The sequence below is a fragment of the Narcine bancroftii genome, chromosome 7 (assembly GCF_036971445.1).
Source record: "Narcine bancroftii isolate sNarBan1 chromosome 7, sNarBan1.hap1, whole genome shotgun sequence".
In the NCBI taxonomy this organism is placed as follows: Eukaryota; Metazoa; Chordata; class Chondrichthyes; order Torpediniformes; family Narcinidae; genus Narcine; species Narcine bancroftii.
Window position 1 is genome coordinate 26,632,517 of NC_091475.1, and position 26,761 is coordinate 26,659,277.

The 26,761-nt window shown below is 42.8% G+C and overlaps 1 long non-coding RNA gene across 5 annotated transcripts; it reads right to left on the minus strand.

Moving 5' to 3' along the window:
* Nucleotides 1-1,026: 1,026 nt before the first annotated feature.
* Nucleotides 1,027-25,178, minus strand: LOC138738633 (uncharacterized). Of its 5 annotated transcripts, XR_011341633.1 has the most exons (8): nucleotides 25,018-25,178; nucleotides 23,433-23,523; nucleotides 8,480-8,608; nucleotides 5,403-5,737; nucleotides 4,724-4,905; nucleotides 3,728-3,797; nucleotides 2,385-2,579; nucleotides 1,027-1,461 (listed from the first exon to the last, which is right to left on the minus strand). It is a non-coding gene; the product is annotated as an uncharacterized lncRNA (long non-coding RNA). The 5 variants fall into 5 exon arrangements; XR_011341634.1 differs by lacking the exon at nucleotides 2,385-2,579; XR_011341636.1 differs by lacking the exons at nucleotides 23,433-23,523; nucleotides 25,018-25,178 and adding an exon at nucleotides 17,699-17,859.
* Between the last annotated feature and the right edge of the window lie 1,583 nt (nucleotides 25,179-26,761).

Below are 26,761 nucleotides of genomic sequence, written 5' to 3' on the forward strand. Positions count from 1 at the left end.
TGTTTTCTTTAGAAGAGGAGGCAGAAAGAGGACTTAATTGAGATACAAGGAACCTAAATAAAGCAGGAAAGACTTCTCTAAACAGATGGGTCAAAAACCAGAGTAAATGGTGGAAGTAAATGGAAAAAAATTTCATCAGGAAGTGGTGCTGGTCCAGAACTCACTGTCTGAAAGTGTGGCACAGGCGGCAATCAGCATTATATTTGCACCGTACTTGGACGTGCATTTGAAGAACCATCACCTGCAGGACTAATGAAACATGGGATTAGGGTGGAGAGAACTGACATGTGGCTCCTTATTGCTGATCACAAATTTTCAAATCCTATAAAAGCAATACAGGAAGATCCTAGAACTAGTCCTGTTGGTATTAAGCTAATTGACTTCAGACAGGATGGTAGTGGGATGGTAGAAGTGGCTTTGGTTAAGTTCCTAATTTATGTCCAAAAAATGATTTGCAAATCCTATTGTATATATTATAATTCATATATGAGGAAATTAATAAGATACATCCAGTTTTGCTCGATATCAGCGCCCAATATATTTAATCATCTTCAGGAGAAGGGGAAATACTGTTGGAAAATAGAACAGGAAGGTTGAGTAAAACTATATGAATTTCTGTGGTGATTGCATTCTAACCTCTGGTTCTGGTACTTTCAAGCTCTATTCCATAAACTGCAGCACAGTTCCATATTGAGGAAGTCATGTGTTATCAATTATGTGATCTTTTAGACAAAACAGCCACTAATATATTAAACATTCTCTGTAACTTATATTTTATAAATCCCATAATACTATTTAAAAATACCTACTGATTTGCTGAAATCTTAATCAGTCACCAACAGAAAGCATCAAACAGAAGTTAACTGCACATTTATCACTTTGTAGGACTTTACCATGTATCAGCTGGCTTCTGGATTTCACTACAAAAGAACTTCCTGAGCCATGAGGCACCTCTTGTATGAATTGAGAAGCACAGAAATGCTAGAGGAACTCAGCAGGTCTCGCAGCATCCATGGGAGATAAAGATTTTGTTAACCAAAAATAGACTTTATTCACAATAAATTATTTATAAAATGAAAACTGATCAAAGTCTCTTCCCACCCTTATTTCGTATCCATACATTTCCATCACTGAACATTGTTACACTCTTGTCATTATCAGACCAAATTTCAGATCAGATCAGATACTATTTATTGAAGTCAAGTTTATTGTCATCTGATTGCACAAGTCCAGATCCAGTGACAGAGTGGGGTGCTGAATCCCAGTGAGGACTGGTTCTCTATCAACCTCTGGGGAATAATCATGTTAAATGCTGATCTGAAGTTAACGAACAGCGGTCAGGCCTATAAGACATTGTTCTCCAGGTGGGTCGGGCAGAGTGAAGGATCAGGGTTATAGCCCTCTCTGTGGAATGGTTTCTTCTATAGGCAAATTGAAGTGGGTCCAGCCCCTCTGGCAAGTCTGTATTAACACAGAAATGTAATATTACAGAAAATTGCTTTTAGTCTACGATGAAAACAGAAAATGATTCACCATTAGTATTGCCAGGTACCCCTTACAGTCATGGAAAGAGAAACTAAAGAGAGCTCCCACAGAGTCACTGAGTGTCTGTGGCTTTGTCTTCAGCATCTGCAGCCATACGGAACTCCAATTCAGCTCAAACCATTAGCAACCAGAGCACAAATCCAAACCTCCAACACGATGAGGAAGCCTTCAGGAACCCTTTGTGCCCTCAGCAACCTCTTGAATTCCAGTTCTGATCCTTGGTTCTCAGGAACCAGTCTCCAACAGCCCACATTCTGGTGGGAGTCCTTTGACTTCTTCACCTGCAGCCCACAACCTGTGTGGGTACCTTGCCTGGAAGTAGCGTATGTATCCTACAGCCACAGAGCCCCTCGCTGATGTACCACCGAAGCCACTGTCTTTGGGATCATCTCCTCTATTTCTCCTTCTCAATAGGGTCTGTTCTCTCTGGTATTAGTGCCCTGCGCCAGTCTGCTGCTTCCCCAGAATCTGCAGCCCCTCAAGGCAGCTGCCAAACACAGGCTCTGCCACCTAGGGTCCATACCGCTCGAATGCGGGATTTTAAATAAAACACTGTCTGCTACTTCAACAGACTGCTTAATGCCTGTACAGAGCCATCAACAGCAGTGTCTGCACACCCCCCCCCCCCACCTCTCTCCGGGTCTGCACCAGCGGCAGTGCTGCCATTGCAGCAGCTCCAGCTTTGCCGCCATTTTTTTAAACTTCCTCCTCTGTTGAATGAGGGGTTTCCCCTTGGCAACAGTCCAATGCCTGGTAACGGAAGAACTCTAGACCATGGACCTCCCCACAGCACCCTCACATTGGCTGCACAAAGCCTTAGTGGATCCCTCGGCACATACTCCTGCAGCTTGGAATGTGCCAGCCAGCAGCTTTCCTGCACCAACGTCTCCATGTGTTGAAAGAGCCACAGGTTTTGGGCAGACCTAAATATAGGTCTTTCACCGAGTTGATGGTAATTTAGTAGTTCTAGATGTCTGGATCTGTGAGTGGCCCCAGGTACATCCCGTTAATCAGCATCCTCTGTCATGTTGTTGCTGGAAGGACAAGAGCAGAATGGTGGTCATCAGGATGAGGGTCACATTGGATACACTCTTACCCCCGTTGTCTGATAACCTGTACATGACCTTTAGAACCTTTTCCATCTTAGATCCCCGTATGAATCGGTAGACTGCTCTGGTGACTGCCAGGGTGGAAGTGCAGGGGATGGGCCTCATTTACACCATGTACAGCAGTAGTGAGAGCACCTTGCACATGATGACTAGGTTCTTCACTGTTATTGAGAGTGACCATTGTGCCCACAGACCCAATTTCTGTTGGACCATTACAATCTGCTCCGACCAATTCTTGTAGCTCATATCGGGCCTTCTTAACCAGACCCCCAACCCTTCAGGTAGTCAGATTTGACTGTGAAGTGGATGGTGGACTGATGAGTCTGTTGCCTTGCTCTTCTGATTTACCCTGGTGCCCTATGAAGGGTTGTCATGTACAAGTCACCAGAAAATGGGACCAAGGGTGTACCCAATTTACCCCTCAATCCTGATTGCCACCTTTGTGTATGGCTGCATCAGGTTGTGCATGTAACCAAAGTACAAGGGCACCAAGTGCTGCTATGTGCTACGGAATGTCCTGCAGACACTGAGATGAGGCCTTGTGGACATGATAGGGTGCTTCTCTGAGCAGACCATCCAGGTCATCTGGTGGAATGCCTCATCACTAACAAACCTGATCACAAATGAACCTGGTCTCGTTACCAGGGAGTGAAGGGCTGAGGTCAAGGGAACATCCCTCAAATAACAAGGACAAGGTACCAGTGGTCAAGTAGCCATTCTCAACATTTTTTTTGGCCTTGGCCTCCCTAGGTCTCTGCTCAAAGTTAATGGGTTCCCTTCCCTGTGAAGGTCAAGTTTTGATTTCTTCTGTACTTCTCTCCTACCGACTACATAAAAACATAAATATGTATATGTGAGGTGAAAAGTAAACTTAAATGTGCTGTGCATCCCCAGGGCAGCCATAGGGCCTCCCATTGAGAATGGCTGAATTAGAGAACGTATGTAATAATGTACAGCGATGGAAATGCATGGATACGAAACTAAGGGAAGAGATTTTGAATGGTTTTTCTTTTGTAAAAAATATTGCCAATAAAGTATATTTTTGGTAAATAATGTTGATTATATATCTGTACCTCCTATGGACACTGTGAGACCTGTTGAGATGCTCCAACATTCTGTGTTTCTCTCCTTGTTTTGTTGGTACTAAAAAAATGCAAATCATTCCCTTTGATTACATTGTGGTTACTTGTGGCTTTAAAATTTATTGGCATTTAGGAATATTGTCAAATTGTGTTAATCAAACAAACAGAATCATGCACATTGAAAGGCCTCATTGAAGCTGTAACATAACACTGAAATTCCAGTTCTCTGGTCTTATTCGGAGGGATAACTGGATTACAGATGTTGTTAATATTGCAATTATTTGAATTTTTTTTCCTAGCAGAGTCTAGTATTTACACAACTTCTTCTTGTGGCACATTTTTTGACAATTAAAATCATTGTAACTCTTTGCAACTTCAAGATACTCATGAAAATTGCCTCCCTCTCTTTTGTTACTAAAGAATTCAGTCTTTATTAAAGACTTATTAAAGTCCTTGCAATGGCATCAAGCACATACAAAGATAACATAATGACAAAATGATTCTGTCAGAACTGTCATCTTGGGTGAAGAAAACGAAGCATCCTGAAATTCTTTATCTTCACCTTGTGGTCTGGAAAGGAGGATTGGAAATGGGATATATGGGGAAGCACATGACAATGAGGGAGATTGGAGAAATGATAGGGAAGGGAGGTGACCCCAGTGAGAAGGTGAATGGAAGCAATAGGACGTTTGGGGTAAGCCAAAAGGTTTCACCATGGGAGCAAAAAGGGCAGGAAATACAACAAGCTTGTCAGGAAATGGAATGCAGGATGAGAGACAGAGGAAATTATTCATGTAAAGAAGTAAATAAGGATCCAGTGGTTTCACTGACAGTAATGGGGTGGAAATATATTGGTGGTGAGAAAACATGGAGAGGAGATTGTATGTGGTGCAGATATCAGACATTAGTCCAGTGTTCAGAGCAGAGAGGAAAAGAACATGAGAGAGAAGAAACAAAAGAAAGCGACATGAAAAAAGGAGAACTTACTAAAATTCATATCTTTATCCTGTATGAAGTGGAAGCTTCACAGCTCCTTCTGGTCACTTGTTCCAAACGTCTCACCCATTCTTTCTCTCAATTTAAGTCTCACATGATAGAATGGTTAGGACTGGCACTTAGGAGATATAGAGCAGCCAAAACTCTCTTCGATTTGGTTTCTTCTAATCTACCTTTAGAAGGAAAAGAGGAATAAACATGTACTCTTAACACAGAAGGAGTAGTTTAGCAAAGGAAAAGAGTGGCAAAAACGAAATTAATTTCACGTCATTATGATTTGCCGAGCTTCCGCTCCATACAGGATAAAGATATGAATTTTAGTAAGTTCTCATGTCGCTTTCTTTTGTTTCTCTTCTTTCATGTTGCTCTCTCTTTTTTGTTAAGAGCTGACTACTTGTGCAATTAGAGTTAATGTGAATAGTGGCAATTATAATGATCAGTTGAGTTGTCAGCATGTAGTCACTTTTAATGGTAGGATTACTTTGGCCCAAATGGATAAACAGCACAAATGAATGTGTGCTTGCAGGGAAAGGATGTGTAGTTAATGTGCACCCTGTGCTAAATGTGCAGTCAATGACAAACATTAAAAATAACTCAAGCCTCTGCAGCAGGAGGTCATTGTTATTATCAAAGATGTTTAACATGCAAAAATAATAATTAATTTTCTTACCTTCACTGATTTATTCAGATCATTCAATATCTTAGATGATGTCTAGGTGTGAATCATGATGGTGTTGAAACTCTTGTTGGGCAACTCATTTAGGGTCTTGTGGTGTTCCATTATGAACTCAATTCCTTTCTTGTGTCTCAGTTTCTCTATAAACAGATCTCCTGAAGTAATAGGACTGTTTGTTGAACTGTTTGAACAGCTATTTGCCCCAATTTTAGCGAACGGCAATCTATAAATTCTGCACCACCATTCCATTTCCTCTCCAAATCATTATCACTTTTAATCAAAAATATTGCTGAAATTAGTATATCACTCTGCCCACATCACTGCATTCTCTGAAATATAAAATGGAAAGAGATGAAGTCTTCCATAAACAAACTATCAAAGGAAAGTATTTTAAACAGTGAGATTTTGAAAGACGTTTGTGTTCAAACGGAGCTGTGTCCTTGCACATCAAAGACTGAAAGTGAAAATGCAAAGTCGTAAGCCTGAATCTAATTTCTATGCTGTACCCTTCTGGTATATGCACTGGGTTTGTTACACTGTCATATTTCATTTATAATGCATAATTTGTTCATATGTATCAATGTTCACTTTCTGTACAGTTCACTTGAGGTGGTGGTTGGATGACTTTAGATTTATGCAACTTCATGTAACATGAAGTGCACAAATGCGAATTAGCACAAGGTTATACTCACTCTACATCAATGGTTATAAAATTTAGCCACCTCCCATTTGTCTTTCTAATAAAATTATTATATAAGATTATTATTTCTAACTAGTTTGTTGCTCACTAACCAATGATCACTTGCCTTAAAAGCTTATAATGGAGTAAATGGATCACTTAGAGCTCACTTTTCACTATTTTCTGAAACTTTAGCACACTATATTCTGAACTTAAGAAATTACTGACATATTTTACATTTTAAATCCATGAATTTGCTGAAACTCAAAAGCAACCATCTGATGCATGCTTTGGATTTGCTCAAAGAAGCTTAGAAACATTTTTTCCTCCATTTCACTTATGCCTACACCTCCTCCCTCACCACCATTTGGGGCCCCAAACAGTCCTTTCAAGTTTCATTTGTGTATCCACGGGGGTTATCTACTGCATCCAGTGCTCCCTTTCTGACCTTCTCTACATCGGAGAGACTGGGCGCACACTGGGAGATCGCTTTCATGAGCACCTTCGCACTGTCCATGACAGAGATCTCCCAGGGGCCAACCACTTCAATGCCATGCCCCACTCCCATCCTGCCCATGACCTCATGTACTATCCTGCCAAGACCATCCATAAATTGGAGGAACAAAACCTGATTTTCCATCTGGGCACTCTCCAACTGATGGCATTAACATTGACTTCTCCAGTTTCTGCTAGCCATTCTCTCTCCCTTCCCTTTCCCTTTGTCATCTTTCCTCCAGCTCTCCACCCCCTTCCCTTTCCATTCATAGAGCCTTCCTTGCTCCCCCTGCTTGCTGGTGCACCTCCATCCCTCATCCACCTATTACCTCCTGCCTTTAGGTCCATGCTCCTCTCTCTTCCTCTCCCCTCCAAACCCCCTCCCCCTCCATTCTGTTCAGGCACCTGCTTACATTTTTCCATACCTTGATAAAGGGCTCAAGCCTGAAACATTGGTTATGTATCTTTATCTTTATATAAAGGACCCTCTTTGACCTGCTGAGTTTCTGCAGCATTATGTTTTGACTTCAACCACGGTTTCTGCAGACTTTCGTATTTTGCTTCCCTCCATTTCAGGTGGGATCGGAAAAGGAAGTGCAACTCATTGTACTTTGGTGAGGTAGATGAGTCTTTGGTCTGAAATTCTAGTCTCAATGATATTTCATACATTGATTTCATTTCGCCATACTTAAAGAGTTCAATGCTGGAGAAAATATTAAATCAAACAAAAATCTCTTACATGTACAGCAAATTAATGTGTTTAACTCCAGTGGATTGTCTCATTATTAGCTGTATGATCTTCAAAATCAGGAATCCTCAATAAACAAAATACTCTCAGTATTCTTCGACCAAGGTTATCAGCTTTAACTTGGAGAATGAACTTGAAGAGCAAAATTGCCCTCCTTCCACAATCACCGGCATCAATAGGGTGATAGATTCTAAACTCAATGAAAGATTAAGATCTATGCCTCTGCATTCCTTTATTTGTCAACAAGCTGAAGTGCCAATTGATGAAGTAGACAAAGATGATGTGGTCAAACAATAATCATGGCTTTTATTAGCAGAAACTCATGGTACAATAATGAAAGACAATAGGTGCATACCCAAGGGGAGTGTCCTTAACAGTAGAGATAATGCACAGCCAATGTTAGTACAGCAAGGCTCACCAGAGGGGAGACAAGCAGCTTGGCAGACATTCACCACACAAGCCATATAATTTTTAATTTTGTTGTAACTATTGATTAGGATCCTGCTGGATTTTGTGGTTTCTGTGCTTTTTTTTTGTGTAAATAAATCTGATCAAGCAGCTTTAGCACATACTCAACCTTGTGTTTCTTTACACATTTATAAGTTATTGAGAACATTGACCCTCCTCTGAATTTTCCAGTGAATAAATTATCATGTTGGGCATAAATTGTTTTAACCTGATTATGCTCATTGTATACATGGAGAATAAATGCAACCTTCTGTTCATAAGATCTCAATGCAACCCTAAAAACTGTAATGAGTGTTTTTGCAATTCTTTCAGATTAACTGATGCTGTGCAGGTTATAAAGAACAAGTAATTGGACTTCAAAAAGTAATTTTTCTCTTTCTGAAAATATGGTCCAATCTCAGGCTGAGAAGGGAAAGGTGTTTACCATCCTAAGATAGAGGATAAAACTGAAGCATTGGGGTTGACATTGGGAGCAGTGTTAGCCATTGGTTCGGGGACAGGAGTTGCGCCATTTGACTATGTAACATCAGTAATCACCCTCAGGTAAGTGAGGAAGCCATACAAACAGCATGGGAGAGAGGAGTTGGAGTCACAGGACCTTGTCAGCAGTTGAGCCTCACATCTCACAATCCTTAGCAGAACACAGTAGTTTCAATTCATTTATCTATGGTGAAATCATACCTCACAAGTGACACTGGACTTGTTCAGTGTTGAGACAGTGACATGTGATTCACTGCACTCCTCTTCCTCCTTCAGCAAATCATGCAGTGATGGAGCTGTTGTTTCTCAGTTTTAGTGACTTCCACGTGCCTGTGACAATAAGCAAGTTAATACAAGCAGATGAAAGAGGAAACATAACATTTCTCAGATTTTGTTGAGAATAAATAATTATTTTCATATCTCATCATTTAAATTTTCTAACAACACAGGAGGTCATTTGGCTCACAAAGCTGCAGGTGAACCATTTCATTTAGCACCATTTCCTTCGATGACTGGTTAAAAAAGGGGCGGATTAAAACATTTTGCAAAGTGTTTTGAATGGGCTTCATTGCACTTTTGTTCAAGTTCGTTTATTATTATCATCCAATTATATAAGTACAACTGGACCAAACTGTTCTTTGGTCCTCAGTGTAAAAATATGCAAACGCATATATAGTGTTATGGCCCAGAGGACTCCAAAACCCAGCAGCAATAGAAATTGACCAAGACAAATATTACTTAAACAAAAGTCATTTTTAATTTTCTTTAATCATAAAAACAGGATCAAACTTTCACTTATTACCATTAACTTAACCCCCCTTCTAATTCTAAGTGCACGTGTATGCAATGTGTATGTTCAGAAACGTTCTTTGGTTCACAGACTAATCTCACTTCTCACTCCAGCCATTTCCTTTTGTATGGGCCACAGGGTTTTCAACAGACTGAACTCAGAACTCACAACCCATCTTCAAAATGGGGTTTCAACAAGCTGCCAGCTTGCCATGACTGCAGAAACCAGTTCTCTCTCTCTCTTAGAGAAAGCCTGTTTTGTCTCTCTCTGCTTGAAAAACCACATGACCGTCTTCGAACAGCAAACTGTAACCAGACAGATTGTGGCACTGGACTCAAACTTCTGAATCCGTTCATCTGTTGCTTTCAAAGTAATAATCCATTACTCCACAGCATATCCAATTAACACCTAGTTGTCCCTATAGGCATTCTTCAAAGTTTATGCAAAGGCACTCGAAGCCTGGACTGTCTGGTTTGAGCAAAGCTCTGGCATTTTAAATGAGATCTGTTTTGTGAAGTATTTGTTTGTGACCTACACTACTCCAACAATCTATCTCCTTCAAAAACATATCTATATAAAATATGATATAATCCATCACAATAGACTTTCCTGCCTTAGTTTTCTTAGGAAGTTCAGTCACTGTTGCACCTTCCTGACCACATTTGTTGAGGAATTGTACTAGTTTCTTGTCCAAATTCCCTGAAAATTGATTTAACATTCAACAGAATGTAAAACCCAGTAAACCCCAAGTGGAAACCAGTGCCATGGGAATAATGGCATTTATGTCATCTTCTATACTTAAATGTCTCTTCATTTTATTGATATAATGAAAATTAAAATTTTTAAAAATCATCAATCACTCACACACATTAAGTTGAAAATAATTAAGGAAGTGCATGGTGGAAGGATTTCAATTTTTAATGTAAGGCTCTAACGCTATTAAAAAGCATTTCAAATGTTAAAAGTACAGTGCATGTCAGAAAAAAATTACTAAACCAATTGCTGTGATGTGCCAGAAATGATAACTTCAAACACAGCTGTAACTCAGATTTTGGGTGTAAAAAAATAACACCAGCTAGAATATCGGTTTTCCTGCTCATTCGATGGAGTTTGGCCTATGTTAATGAACACAGTAGGTTTTTAGCAAAGCTAAGTCTGGAGTGATGGACATGATGTTGGAAGTGTTTGCATTAGCCACTTTCCCCATAACAATTTAATAAAACATTTGCTGCAAGTGGGACAATGAGCTCTTCATCGAGAAATCCAAATCCCCTTTATTCTGATCCTTGTTACCCTATTGTAACATTTTTTTGACACCTGATTTTTGACTAAGGCTTACTTGGTACTTGCTCATTGATATTGCTTCTTGATATCTGACACTTGAGCACAATCAAGTTCAAATGCATTTTGTATGTGCCGCAAAGTATGATCAAATTTGAAACTAAGAAGGGTGAAACAGAAGGATTTCTTCTGTATGCGATATGTACTCAAATCAGTTGTACAGCTGGTGAGGTTTGTGTTCCTTGGAGAATCTTTGAATGTTTTTGTACAGACAATAACCACACCAGCGGTGCGAGTATAAGACAGCTTTAATAAACTAATATGTACACTAAGAGGTCTTGTCTCTCTGCAAGATGAACCTGGAAGGCTAGACTGTAGCTCTGGACTGCTTCATATACAAGGTCACTGGGGTGACCCCTGGTGACCTAATGGTGTAATTACATATCACAACATTCACCCCCACTTAAAAATTTGTTATTCCCCCCACCCACCCCCCCCCACCCCGTCCTCCTTCCCTTGTTTGTAAGTTCATAAGTCCAAAATTTTTTGTGCCTTCTGTTGCCTTCTGGACTTCCTTGGTAGTGGTATAGGGGTGGGGAGTGCGGTCTGCCTTTTGGCCTTTCTTGGTGGATGTGTGTGAGTGGGAAGTACTAGATGGCCATGTGGCCGTGTGGGCTGGAGATCCTCTTGTATGGGATTAGGTCCTGCCATCAAGTCTAGGGTGGTGATATTTTGTGGGGCGGGCGCAACCAGGGTCCTGATTTCCAGGGTGGGTGGTCTAGTCCTCTGGGGTGACTCGATGGACGACTGTTCTGGTGATTGCTGCTCCGCTCCTTGTTGATCCATAGACATCTGTATTTCCTCCGCGTTGTTCGCACATCCGGCTGGTGTGAGATCCCAGGTGGCCACCGAGTCTTCTCTTCCAGCTGGGAATGTGACAAAGGTGTACTGAGGGTTCGCGTGCCTCAACTCCTCTTGATCCACCAGTGGGTCTGCTTTGTGGGGTCTGCAGTGCTTCTGAAGGAGAACAGGTCCTGGTGTCATCATCCATTGAGGCAGCACTGTGCCCATCATGGCTTTCCTTGTGAAAGAAAAGATACAGTCATGTGGGGTCATGTTAGTGGCAGTACACAACAAAGAACGTATAGAGTGTAGGGCTTCTGGCAACACCACCTAGTATCAGGCAGGTCTTTTGCTTTTAAGGTCAAGAGGACCGTTTTCCAGATAGAGGCATTTTCCCTTTCGACTTGTCCATTCCCCCTGGGATTGTAACTTGTAGTGCAGCTGGTAGCAATCCCTTTCTCATGCAGGTACTGCTGTACTTCTGCGCTCATGAATTCCTGATATGGAATGTGGGGTTGCAGCTCCACGTTCACCCGAGTTCAGGTGCTGTCTGTGTGGAGTTTGTACACTCTCCCCTTGTCTTGGACCAACAGGTCAGTCGCCTGACGAAGGCACCCGAACCCCCCGTTGAAACGCCGGCGTCCGGGGCGGTGGAGGAATTGGCTGAGAAGAGCGCGTTGCTCCCATCCCCCTCCCATGGTTGGAGAGGGATTAAACTGTGATCTCACGGCGCTGGGCTCGTCTCCTCCAACAAAAGGAGCGGGAGGCAGGGTCCGCCGCGCACGGAGCGAGGGGGAAGGCATCGCCAACGAGACGTTCGGTCCGGCATCGCCGCTGAAGTGCAGACCCAGCGAGGATGGTCCCCAACTCCAGCCGCGTCTGTGTGTCCGGGAGCCGGGCGTGCTGAGTGCGGCGCTCCGATCCCCGGGATTCGGGACTCTGAGATCCCTCCACACCTCCGGCATCTTCATTTTCACCTTCAGTGTGCATGCGCTATACTGGCGTGGCGGCCAGCGGGCCAACTCTAATATATATTTAACATGATCTTGCGGGCCAAATATAATTTGGCCCGCGGGCCAGAGTTTGACATGTGTGCTCTAGTGGCTGCTGGGCACAGTGGGAAAACTGAGGCTTTTATAAGTGGGTGGGCCCTGTCGGTGTAGTTGGGGACCCATTGGGCGTAGTAAGCGAACAGTCCCCAACACCTTTTTAGTGCTTTCAGTGTGTGTGGCACTGGGAGGTCTAGGAGAGGGCGCATACGGGCTGGGTCTGGGCTGATTTCCCCGTTCTGCACTATGTAGCTCAGGATTGGCAACTTCCTGGCACTAAAGATGCATTTGTCCCTGTTGTATGTTAGGTTCCTTTCCTCAGCTGCCTGGAAGAAGCATTTTAAATGCGTGTCATGATCCTCCTGAGTGTGGCCACAGATTGTCACGTTGTCTAAGTAGGGGAACACTGCTTTCAGTTTGAACTCATCTACTATTCGGTCCATTTCTCTCTGGAACAGGGACACTCCATTGGTGACACCGAAGGGGAGTCGCAGAAATTGATACATCCTGCCATCTGCCTCAAATGCCGTGTAAATGCGATCGCTGTTTCTAATGGGCAGTTGGTGGTATGCTGCCTTCAGGTCTATGGTGGAGAACAGCTTATACTGCGCAATGTTGTTGACCATGTCTGCTATGTGTGGCAGGGGGTAGGCATCTAGTTGTGTAAATTTGTTGGTTGTCTGCTGTAATCTACTAACATGCAGTTTTTCTCCTGACTTTACTACAATTACCTGGGCTCTCCATGGGCTGGTGCTCTGCTCTATGATGCCCTCCTGTAGTAGCCTGTGGACCTCTGTCCTAATGAAGGCTCTGTCCCTCGGGCTGTACCTCCTGCTCTTTGTGGCTATTGGTGTGCATTCTGGGGTCAGGTGTGTGAACAGCGGAGGGGTTTCTATGTTCAGGATAGATAGGCTGCAGTGTTGTTTCTTTGTAAGGCGTAGTGGGGGGTGAGGCCCGTTGTGCACTATTGCAATGCTTTCTAACTGGCACTGAAAATCTAACCCCAATAGTAGCACAGAGGTGAGGGAGTACTAGTCATTTGAACCCTTCGTATTTTGTGCTATCTATTTCTAGAGTAACCCTGTGTTACCTCAGCCGCAAGGCTGCTGGCTGCTAACAGAATCCGGTGCTCACTCGGGCATGTGGGGAGGGCAAGGAGGTTGACTAACCCCTGGTCAATAAAACTTTCAGTGCTTCCGCTATCTATGAAGCAACTTACCCTCACATCATTAATTTTGATGCACACAGTGGCATCAGATAAATTGTGTGGACTCGCCTGATTCATGCATAGGGAAGCAAGTCTGGCGAGTCCTTCGTGTCTTTCCATCCGATGGTACTCGACGACAAATTCATCTCCTGAAGACTGTATCCTCTGCTCTGTAGCATTTGTCCAAGATGGCCAGCTGCACGTGGCATTCTTCTTCTTCTGTTTGTCTGTGGAGAAAGAAGAGCTTTCCTGCCTCTCATTAACATGAGAATGGGCCTTGGCTGTGGCCTTGGGGCATCTGCAGACTTTTGTATAATGCCCACATTTTCCACAGTTGGAACAGACATTTTTTCTGGCAGGGCAGAGGACTCTGGGGTGCTATCTTTGTTCACATAAAAAGCACTTGGGACCCTCAAGGTGTGCTGCTACTGCTGTGAATTCCTGTGAGGCAGCACACTTTTCTTTTCATGGGGCTAGAGAGTCCAGCAGTGTGACGTTTGTTCAAGCCCCAGGGTCCTGTGAATACTCCTCCAATTCTTTCCTGGTACTTTCTAAAGCTTCAGCAATAGTCTCTGCCTCATCTAGCCCCACCATTCCTTTCTCCAGCAATCGATGTCTCATCTCAGTGGACCATATGCCTGCAATAATTCTGTCCCTAATAAGGTCCTCCACATACTCCTGAGCTGATATTGCTTTAAAGTTGCAGCCTCTCGCCAGGTCTTTCAGAGAGAGTATAAAGTCTCTGGCAGACTCCTCTACTTGTTGTGACCTGGTCATGAGCCTGTACCGGGAGTGGAGTTCGCTATGTCCCTTACTGTAATGCCTCTGTAAAATGCTCATTGCCTCTTGGTAGGACCTGGCATCCTGTATAAGTGAGTAAGGGTAGTCTTCCAGCTGCGCTAACAGCAGCATTAATAGCTCTTTATCTGCTGCCTCAGCACCCTCCACGTAATCCAGAAAGCATGTCTGCCAGCGGCCAAAGTGCGTGCCGGCTCCGGGATTTCTGAGGTCGAGCTCCAGCCTGTTTGGTCGCAGCACATGGCTAAGCCGCAGTCTCTGGTCCCTTAGGTAATGTGGGGTACCCCCGGGAGTCATTCCCGGTCTCTACGTGGTCTCTGTGTCTAGGTGTAGCAAGGGCAGACCCTGGGGTACTAGGAGCTGCTGGTAGAGCCTCTGTGGGGCTTGTGTCTGCTGGAGGAGTAACCTGGGTGCTTGGGGCTGTTGGCTGAGTCTCTGGCTTTGGGACGTTTGCAGCAGGCTTAGGGGGGATCCCAGTGGTAGCGTCAGGTCTCCATGGTACTGGGGAAACTGCTGCTGGGGGAGTGATAGTAGCGGTGTCCGCTTTCCCTGGCTCTGGAGTGGTCGGGAATTTCGAACATACATGGCGATCGGGAGTACGACTTGTGGAGATCCTTCCACCCGCGCATGTAGCGGCCCCTTTCTGATCGGCCTGGGGTTTAGAGTCGGCAGCGTCTGTACCGTCAAACCCACGGGCAGGCAGGGCGCTTTGCTGTTTCTTACCTGCCCTGTCGTACTTCTGTAGTCTTCCCCGCATTCCACCACGATTCCAGTACAGCGGTCCCTCGCCGTCTCTGTCCTCGGATGCACGTACATACTGGTCATCCCCAGATTCCATTCCTCATGAAGAGTCTCCAGGTGGTCGGGAATCCATATTGGAGCAGAAGAAGCTTCCATCCTAGTAGCTACAGTCTAGCCTTCCAAGTTCATCTTGCAGAGAGACAAGACCTCTTAGTGTACATATTAGTTTATTAAAACAGTCTTATACTCGCACTGCTGGTGTGGTTATTGTCAGTACAATTTAATAAACTAATATGTACACTAAGAGGTTTTGTCTCTCTCAAAGATGAACCTGGAAGGCTAAACTGTAGCTCTGGACTGCTTTATATACAAGGTTACCAGGATGACCCCTGGTGACCTAGTGGTATAATTACATATCACCACAGATTTTTTTTACACAGACCGAGAAGTTGCTTTGTTGTAGCTATTGACTCTTCCAACTCATCCTTGGGAACAACTGAAACCCACACGAGCCAAAATCAGGCTGACAAACATCCATTTTCTTTTTCCTCACAAATGACAAGTGACAAGGTGACCTTGAACATCTCTCAGCTCCATCAATGCTTTTATCCTTGCACTGTGTTGGGAGAATCCCTGAGATAATAAGAGTTCTTTTTTTCTAAAGGTGAAACAGTTTCAAATGAAGATGGCCTTAAAATGCCTTTCAATGTTCAACAACTGCAATGTCTTTGGGATGAGGCTGAAAAATGCTCATTCTGTCTGTGTTTCATTTTCCCGTGGAGGAGGAGTTAAAATCACTTTGCCATGCATCTTTGTGAGTGCTTGTTTAACCACCCCACTACTTTTCTTTATTGCTTGTATTATGTTAACGCTGATGCCATATTTAATTGTGCAGAGCTTGCAACATATGTTTCTATTTCTTCAGTTAACAAAATAGAATTATGGAATGCCCTCTCATTTGAATTTCTTGTTTAATGTGGTGTTAAGTATCTTTCTGTTGAACATGCTACAATCCTAAAGAATGGAGAAGCAAGTTAAAATCCTGTACAAAAGCAACTGTTGGTCAGTTTTATCAAGTGCACTGCTGACAAGAAGATTTGTTGATAGTGAAAACCATGCATTGTACAATTGCTATTCAATGCAATGTTCAAGATGTTCCTTCCAATAAAAATTATATATATTTAAAAGCCCATTTTATTCATTTAAACTTTTGTGTTTTTGTGCACCCAACCCCAACCCACCAATTTTTCCCTGCAACCGCTGCAACCGTGTCTGCCTGTCCCGCATCGGACTTGTCAGCCACAAACGAGCCTGCAGCTGACGTGGTCATTTACCCCCTCCATAAATCTTCGTCCGCGAAGCCAAGCCAAAGAAAAATACAAGTTGAACTATTTTTAAAACACATCCTCAACAGCTTATATTCCCACAAAAGTGAGTAATCTTAACTCATCGAAATGAATCCAGAAATAGGAATTCAGCTTTGCTTTGGAAGATTTGTTTCTTAATTTTTTTGGATTGTACATTGTTGATTAAAATCCAGGAATGTTGAACAACAAATATTGATTTTAAAATCTTAAGTTTGGTGCTGTAAGAATATCACTTGACCAGTGCTGATCAATTGCAAAGTCATGTGTTAACCAATCAATTTTAGGTAGGCATTTACTGATTATTTCTTTAATATGCAGTCTGAAAGGTGAAAAGGGTCATTTCTAATATGAAAGTTAGCTCACTAGGACCCAGCGATGAGTGAAAAGGCAGCAGTCAACACAGTCGCACTCAAGCTGCTGACCTTCTGGGCAAATCAACCATGCGTGTAGTTTGACCAGGCTGAGGCACAGTTCCAGATCTGGCAGATCACAGCAGGTAGATGACTGAGAGGGGACTTGATAGAGGTATTTAAAATTATGAAAGGAATAGATAGACTAGACATAAACAGACTCTCTCCCCTGAGGGCAGGGGAGGTTGGAACAAGAGGCCATGAGTTAAGGGTCAGGGGGGAACACTTTAGGAGAAATATTAGAGGTGGCTTTTTCACTCAGCGAGTGGTGGCAGAATAGAATGAACTTCCGAATGAGATAGTTGCATCATGGTCCCTTCTGTCATTTAAGAGAAGGTTGGATGTGTACATGGAGGTGAGGGGGTTGAAGGTTTATTGGCGGTGAGCGGGAGGTTTGAGCTAGTGGAGTTGTTCTAGTGAACCGGTGCAGACTTGAAAGGCCGATATGGCCTGTTTCCGCTCCGTAAATGGTTATATGGTTATGTGGTTAAAGACCCATTTGTCAGAGCACAGCACAAAGAAGCTGTCTTCTTATTTCTATATCACTTGTACACTGTCCCAACTTTAGTTCCACTCCTAACAAATTGTTTTTTAAATTGTTTAAATTCATTATTATAATTATCATGAATAACCACTTATACTCTGGGTATAGAGGTATTTTGCCAACTCGTACATTCCACCCTTTACCTGAAGAAAATAGCAATCATTCTTCATTCCTATATTATGTGGTACAAAGAGTGAGAATGATTTTGAAGCCTATGTGGGTGGTGTATTGCAGGCCTGTAGATTTATTCAAGGATGACACATGGCACTTCAGGATGTCTTTTTGTTCTTTTTCACTTTTTTGAATTCCACGGGGCTCATTATATCTGCTGTTAATATTTATCAGGGAAAAGCCATGCTCAAGTTAAGGCACAACAGAGAGCCTGATTACCAATTATGGGTTGAGTCATTGGGAGTCATTGCATGAGTTTTTCAAGCTTTGTTGGGACCAAGGAAAACTGCCTCAGGATCTTCGTGATGCCACCATCATCACCCTGTACAAAAACAAAGGCGAGAAATCAGACTGCTCAAACTACAGGGGAATCACGTTGCTCTCCATTGCAGGCAAAATCTTCGCTAGGATTCTACTAAATAGAATAATACCTAGTGTCGCCGAGAATATTCTCCCAGAATCACAGTGCGGCTTTCGCGCAAACAGAGGAACCATTGACATGGTCTTTGCCCTCAGACAGCTCCAAGAAAAGTGCAGAGAACAAAACAAAGGACTCTACATCACCTTTGTTGACCTCACCAAAGCCTTCGACACCGTGAGCAGGAAAGGGCTTTGGCAAATACTAGAGCGCATCGGATGTCCCCCAAAGTTCCTCAACATGATTATCCAACTGCACGAAAACCAACAAGGTCGGGTCAGATACAGCAATGAGCTCTCTGAACCCTTCTCCATTAACAATGGCGTGAAGCAAGGCTGTGTTCTCGCACCAACCCTCTTTTCAATCTTCTTCAGCATGATGCTGAACCAAGCCATGAAAGACCCCAACAATGAAGACGCTGTTTACATCCGGTACCGCACGGATGGCAGTCTCTTCAATCTGAGGCGCCTGCAAGCTCACACCAAGACACAAGAGAAACTTGTCCGTGAACTACTCTTTGCAGACGATGCCGCTTTAGTTGCCCATTCAGAGCCAGCTCTTCAGCGCTTGACGTCCTGCTTTGCGGAAACTGCCAAAATGTTTGGCCTGGAAGTCAGCCTGAAGAAAACTGAGGTCCTCCATCAGCCAGCTCCCCACCATGACTACCAACCCCCCCACATCTCCATCGGGCACACAAAACTCAAAACGGTCAACCAGTTTACCTATCTCGGCTGCACCATTTCATCAGATGCAAGGATCGACAATGAGATAGACAACAGACTCGCCAAGGCAAATAGCGCCTTTGGAAGACTACACAAAAGAGTCTGGAAAAACAACCAACTGAAAATCCTCACAAAGATAAGCGTATACAGAGCCGTTGTCATACCCACACTCCTGTTCGGCTCTGAATCATGGGTCCTCTACTGGCACCACCTACGGCTCCTAGAACGCTTCCACCAGCGTTGTCTCCGCTCCATCCTCAACATCCATTGGAGCGCTTTCATCCCTAACGTCGAAGTACTCGAGATGGCAGAGGTCGACAGCATCGAGTCCACGCTGCTGAAGATCCAGCTGCGCTGGATGGGTCACGACTCCAGAATGGAGGACCATCGCCTTCCCAAGATCGTGTTATATGGCGAGCTTTCCACTGGCCACCGTGACAGAGGTGCACCAAAGAAAAGGTACAAGGACTGTCTAAAGAAATCTCTTGGTGCCTGCCACATTGACCACCGCCAGTGGGCTGATAACGCCTCAAACCGTGCATCTTGGCGCCTCACAGTTTGGCGGGCAGCAACCTCCTTTGAAGAAGACCGCAGAGCCCACCTCACTGACAAAAGACAAAGGAGGAAAAACCCAACACCCAACCCCAACCAACCAATTTTCCCCTGCAACCGCTGCAACTGTGTCTGCCTGTCCCGCATCGGACTTGTCAGCCACAAACGAGCCTGCAGCTGACGTGGACTTTTTACCCCCTCCATAAATCTTCGTCTGCGAAGCCAAGCCAAAGACAAAGACAAGACATTGGGAGTGGTCCTGATTAATTAGCATTTGGTAAAAGGATTGGGACAAAAGACTGGATATTGCTTATGATGATGGAAGTTAATCTGATTGGCATTGGATCATCTGCTTTATTAATAGCGTAGAAGTACGAAAATCTGGACTGCTCAGGGATTGGGTCGGGCAGATTCTCGGGCAGTACTTTTAAAATTCATAGTTAGGAGGAATAGAGCTGCACTGATTGTGTGAATGGAAAACTTGCAGCTTCCACTGCATCTGCTTGACACTTCTTTTGTTTTCTTTGAATACTTTCATAAATTATCTCGTTTACGACTTTGCAATTTCTTTGTGAGAAAATTACTCTGCACAGATGTGCACATTGCATTGTGTCTGGAAGAATGAAGCTATGGTTCTTTTCCACATATTTAATAACCATTTCCATGGACTTTTCTGCAGTTGCCTTTTTTATATCATAAATGGTAGTCTTTTCAATATCAAGATTCCATTAGAATAATATTCCTCACACCACGTTCTAGTTTCTTAATTATTTCAAGACTGTCACTCAGTTTCAATGCATTCCTCTTTCTCTTCACACCATGAAGTTTATCTACTTTAGGATCCACTAGTATAGGTTTATAAATGAATATGGCTGCCGCTGGGCAATTCTAGCACTTGCGCATGCATGCACGCATACAGAAGGCCGCTAAATTTAAAAAGTTTCAGAGTTTTCTAAAAGTCTGGGTGTTCCAGATTTCTGGACTTCCACTGTAAATGTTTTCCAGTTCAGGATGTTTTTATTTAGGCCTTTAATTGCCATGTGATTACTTTGAATTACTTCTTGCACCTGCCTATGGATGCTTGATTCATCTTTTTTTCATAAGGAAAGAAATGGATTGCCCAGCCTTTGTGAACAGAGTGCCAAGAACTTTTGACTCTATGTTAAGCTTCTGCCAAGTTTATTTCACAAGTTTCCTCCGCATTAGCTGGAAGGAACCAGTAGTAAATGAATTCACTGCTTCAGTGACTTAAATCGATGAAGCTGATGGTAGAGTGGGCTAGGGGCCTTTATCCAGAAAGTGACATGTTTCCTCATTTGTCTCATGGAAGAAACATAGGACCAAGAGGATAGTATGTGCAAGGAAATCTGGCTCTGACAGAAAGAGAGAGAGAGCACAGAAATAATAATGTGAAACATGAAAGTCTCCAGACACTGTAATTGTAGTAAAAACACAAAAATGCCAAAAAAATTCTGCAGGTTACACAGCATCCATTGGAGGTAAAGATATATAACCAACGATTTAGGGGCCTGTCCATTTTTGCTTATACCTGAAATGGGCAGTAAATAACTACATTACATCTTTGATTTTCAAATAGACAGAGAGTGGGAGGATTGAGCTAGTAGAGTTGTCCTAGTGAACCGGTGCGGACTCGAAAGGCCAACATGGCCTGTTTCCGCTCTGCAAATGGTTATATGGTTATGGTTTCAGGCATGAGCCCTTCTTCAAGGTTTTTTATAGAAATAATGGTGGCCATTTCTGAACACTTTTATCCAGTCTTTTTCACATTCTTCTTAAAGCAGAGGGGTTGAGAAGTCCTCCTTATCAAAGTGCACTCATGTTAAAATTAAACTTTTTTCGGCACTGATTAAAAGTTAAATTACTGACAGTAAATATAACGTGAACAAAATTAGAACTGATAAGCAGGAAAAAGAACATGAATCTTTTGCTAGAATCTTCAAAGCTGAGTAATACTTTGTGAATACTGAGGTGTTAATTTAGGGAAACGATACAACATTGTCGATCCCACTCAACTGATGATAAAATATGGTGAGATGGGCTCCACAAAGAACCATAGAATGCTGTAGCATAGAAAACAGGCTATTAGACCCCTCTAGTCTGTGTTAATATGGTACTACTTGTAGAGAACAGTTTGTATTAACTGAGCCAAAATATCTCTGTCCCTGTAAGAATGTGGTCTCCATTATTATAGGTTGCCTGATGTGTGTGGGATATACACAGGATTAAGAGACAGATATATCTTCACACAGATATAACCTATTTGTTATGGTGTCTCTATAAAGATCAACAGAGGGAAGATGTCATGGCTCTATCAGGATAATAGGTGCATTATGGTAATGTACATCTTTGGTGACACAGTAGTTGGATGTTGAAGCTGTGAAATACATCTGGTTAGAATAAGTCTCAGAATTAATGTGACACCTGCACAGTAACATGATCGTCTTCTAGTGCACCCTGCAGCATAAGGAATCCTTATGAAGCTGCATATTACTGCCTGCTAAGAGTGCAGGAAATACTTTCAACTCTGTGGGAGTGTCACTCCTTCCTTTCTTCATGAAAGATGGCAAATTGAAATCTGCAGTAGGTGCCTTCAATTCAATCGAGGAAGGAGCCATGATGTCGACAACCAAGATAGCCTTGATAATCACCAGTAATTCTCTCTATCCTCCAAGGCTGGAGGTGTGGTTTGACTTGTAACATTTCAGTGCGGCCATGTAGAGGCCTTAAGCATTGTTCCTTGCTAAAGATGTTGAAGGAAAATTGCTCCCCAAAATAATAGGTCCCGGAAGCTTGTCCTCTCCTCATTCTCCCCGTTATGATACACTCAGAGAGCAATAGGTACTAGCAAACCAACTGGTTATTGCAGAAGAGTTGATAAAGCATATAACTTGAGTTTCTTTCTGCTTCTTTACAGTTTAGCAAATTTAAAGAAGTTTCTGAGCTTGAAATATTTGTTGATTCAAATTAACAATGCATCAGTCATTAAAGGAGTCAATGACCCTTTAACATAACATTGGCAGAGGAGACATCCCCTTTTAAAAGCACATTCAGTTGTGCACAGTCAGGAAAAGGCACATTACAATCCAGCTCCTCTGCTTGCTTCTGTCATCGCAGGCACAATCCCCTGCCCCAGACCCCTTCCCAATATGGTGAGCTGCTCAACATGGACAAGGATAAACCAGTTGCCAAAATTGTCAGCAACAATATTTGAACAATGGGCACTCATCCTGCTGAATATTAACCATAACCATATGGCAATTACAGTACGGAAACAGGCCATCTCGGCCCCTCGAATCCGCACCAATTTAAGTGAACTCCACTAGTTCCACCTACCTGCTCCCTGTCCATAACCCTCCAACCTCCTCACATCCAGGCACTCATCCAACCTTCTCTTCAAGACAGAACAGACCCTGCTGCAACCACCTCTTCCGGAAGGTCATTCCACTCAGCCACCCCTCTCTGAGTGGTGGCGAGAAGACAAAGGATTTCAGCCAGATCAATTTCTAAATAATTTTTATTTAATACCAGAAATATGTGGTGCAGGGTATTTTTATACCAATGTATGGTCAGGTAATAGATTCCATCTCAGTGGGACTTAGAAGCAAAAGCGACAAACTGCACATGTATAATTTTTAGAGCCACTGTTATAATTTATTCCTATTTATTATTATTTATTCATTTATTCAAATTTCAGGGTATTTCTTCACTTTCCATGTTGACCAATGGACAGGTTGTAGAATATTTTATCTGATTGAATCTCTAATTTGGTCCCAATGCCTTAAAAACTGATTGTAGCTGTGATCTTTACTGATCCCAGCAAGATTGCTGTGTCCACAATTGCTATAAACTTAATTTTAAAATCAAGAACTCAGTCTAAAATGCCCATAGCATTTGAATATAAAATGGAAAACCTATGAAAGCTTATTAAATTATTTGAAAGGTATGTGGGTATGAACATGACATCAGTATATTAATTATTCATTTACAGGAGTCCAAAGAAAATCTTAGCCATTAGGAATATCTGGCAGATATTTGCCCAAGGCCCTTGTTGAGGACTGTCTTGCACCTGGAAGCTCCTACTGACAGATAACAATTAGTGATTGCACTCTACTTATCATGTAAATGAGGGAACCTTTGAAGTTTTCAGATGATTTAATTGATAGAGTAGTACATCACAGTAATTAGAATATCTTGTACATAATTTTTAGCTGCTTGCATATTGTAAAGTTTGACTACTCACCAAGGGATCCAGAGATGCTGTAGAGGATGGATTAAAAGGTCATTGTTAACATGATGTGTAGCCTGCATTCTGCCATGCTATAATCAGTCATCTAATAAAATCACATTAATATCATATAACTGAATAGCATTGATGCACAGAACCAAATAACACTGCCAATGTGGAGCGAGAACAACAGTACCATGTTCCTGGGTGTTTCTTTTGTACTTGTACATATTTTGCATTACGAATAAAGTTTATGAAGTATTCAAAAAAACTATAAATTCAAGCCCTGCTAGAAGATCATCAAATCGGTCGGTGAAAGGCAGTCATTGGGATGTCCAAAATTGTTGGTGCCCCAGTCTGCAGGGGAATGCAGCCAACTGGAATGCTCCAGGCTGCAAGAGTCCATGCTGAGGGAGCAGCTGAAGCTCCATGCAGCCAAACCAAAGGCTTAATGAGGAAGGATTGCATTATAAGATCTTTCTGCCTCTAGGTATTGAGGGGCTAAGCTCTATGAAGTTTGTATTGTCTCAGGAAATGATGATCAGCACACAGAAAATCCTAATGCTGAAAATGGACAGAAATGATAACGTTATGGATAATCTGAACGAGACTCTGAATGTAAAAAAAAATCAGGCATTTTTAAATGCCATTTATATAGCTTATGAATTAAGTTTATTTTTGAAAGAAAAATAAATGAAAGCCTTTTCTTTCACTTGGACCAAGATCAATGAAGTTTAATTCTGAATATTATATCTATCCTTTATCCTTTATTTATTCATGTACTATTATGTTGGAATCCTCTTAGCGCTCTTGAAGTGAGAAATTTTCTAGGCAATTTCAGAGGTCAGTTTAATGTCACCATATGTTGCAATGGGTAAGTGAACATGTTTGGTCATGGGTGGAGAATTACAACCAATTCTAGTCATCATATTTTAAGATGTTTGTGAAAGTCCCAGAGAGGGAGGAGAAAGGATTTTTAAAACATTTCAAAAGATGTGGGATTTCAGATGTAGCGTCAGACTGGAGAACCCGGGGGTGTTCTTGGATGGTTGAGCATGAGTTGTACAAAATCGTGACTAGTTCAGATGGAGTAACAGAAAACAGCTGCTTGTATTGGAGAAGGTTTCAAGAATCAAGAGCATAGATTTTATTTTTGGGGCAAAAGGTATAAAAGGGGGATGAGATACCACACTTTTTGATTAAAAATTAATAATTCTCCTATAGACAACATTCACTGGGAGTGTTCCTTAAACTAGGCTCAAAGAATTATTAAGGACCTTTACCGTCCATCACACGGAATCTTTGACCTCCTACCATCAGAAAGGAGGCACAGGAGCATCAAAATCAGCCAGATTGAGAGATAACTTCTTCCCGCAGGCTGAGAGATTCCTGTAACCTTGGGTCTCTTATAAATGAATCTAAATTTAAATTTAAAATTTAGTCATATAGCTCGGTAACAGGCCATTTCAGCCCACAAGTCCATGGCTCCCAATTTTTATCTGATTAACCGACACCACCAGTATGTTTTGAACGGTGGGAGGAAACCAGAGTCTCCATGGAAAACCCATGCAGACACGGGGAGAACATACCAACTCCTTACCGACAGCATGGGATTCGAATCCCTGTCTTGATTACTGGCACTGTAAGGGCATTGCGCGAACCAACTGTGCAACCTGCAAATGATTCCAAAATATTTATATTTATTTTATATTATATCTTTATGTATATAATGCACCAAGTTCAGAGCCAGCTCTTCAGCGCTTGACGTCCTGCTTTGCGGAAACTGCCAAAATGTTTGGCCTGGAAGTCAGCCTGAAGAAAACTGAGGTCCTCCATCAGCCAGCTCCCCACCATGACTACCAGCCCCCCCACATCTCCATCGGGCACACAAAACTCAAAACGGTCAACCAGTTTACCTATCTCGGCTGCACCATTTCATCAGATGCAAGGATCGACAATAAGATAGACAACAGACTCGCCAAGGCAAATAGCGCCTTTGGAAGACTACACAAAAGAGTCTGGAAAAACAACCAACTGAAAAACCTCACAAAGATAAGCGTATACAGAGCCGTTGTCATACCCACACTCCTGTTCGGCTCTGAATCATGGGTCCTCTACTGGCACCACCTACGGCTCCTAGAACGGTTCCACCTGCGTTGTCTCCGCTCCATCCTCAACATCCATTGGAGCGCTTACATCCCTAACGTCGAAGTACTCGAGATGGCAGAGGTCGACAGCATCGAGTCCACGCTGCTGAAGATCCAGCTGCGCTGGATGGGTCACGACTCCAGAATGGAGGACCATCGCCTTCCCAAGATCGTGTTATATGGCGAGCTCTCCACTGGCCACCGTGACAGAGGTGCACCAAAGAAAAGGTACAAGGACTGCCTAAAGAAATCTCTTGGTGCCTGCCACATTGACCACCGCCAGTGGGCTGATAACGCCTCAAACCGTGCATCTTGGCGCCTCACAGTTTGGCGGGCAGCAACCTCCTTTGAAGAAGACCGCAGAGCCCACCTCACTGACAAAAGGCAAAGGAGGAAAAACCCAACACCCAACCCCAACCAACCAATTTTCCCCTGCAACTGCTGCAATCGTGTCTGCCTGTCCCGCATCGGACTTGTCAGCCACAAACGAGCCTGCAGCTGACTTGGACTTTTTACCCCCTCCATAAATCTTTGTCCGCGAAGCCAAGCCAAAGAAGGAATAATGCACCATCAATAAATTCAAAGACTAGAAGTGTAGAGAAACTGATAGGCTTTTATTCACAACGGAATGGAGGTACGTCCATGCTGGTTGACTGTCCTGGACTGAGGAGGGGGCTGTGCCACAGTCGTCTTTATTCAGGGGTCAGTGGGAGGAGCCTCAGGTAAAGTCAGCAAGGGGCGTGTCCGAGCACATCCAAACATATATACAAGTGATTTTTATGTGCTATGTATTATGTGTGTGCTCTGTGGTCTGGAGAAATGCTATTTTGTCTTGTTGTATATGCAGTTACATGTTAATAAACTTGAACTCATGATCTGAAACTCACTGTCTTTGGAAGCAGAACCAAACAGGATTTTCAGAAGGAAATTGAATTGGCATCAAGTAAAAATAATTTTCAGGTCTATTGGGATAGAGTAGACATGTTTGGGTGATAGTCTTAATGCCCAAATGGACTCCTTTAGTGTTGTAACATTTCCATGGCTGCGCAGTTCTACTGTAAAAGACATGTTGGAGATATTTTGCTAAAATTGTGATATTTATATGAGACAGTGGTTTCTCAATGTTCCAGGCAGAGGGAGGATTCATATTGTGGGCCATTATATTTGTGCAAATTCAAAAACACAATTTCTGAAGAT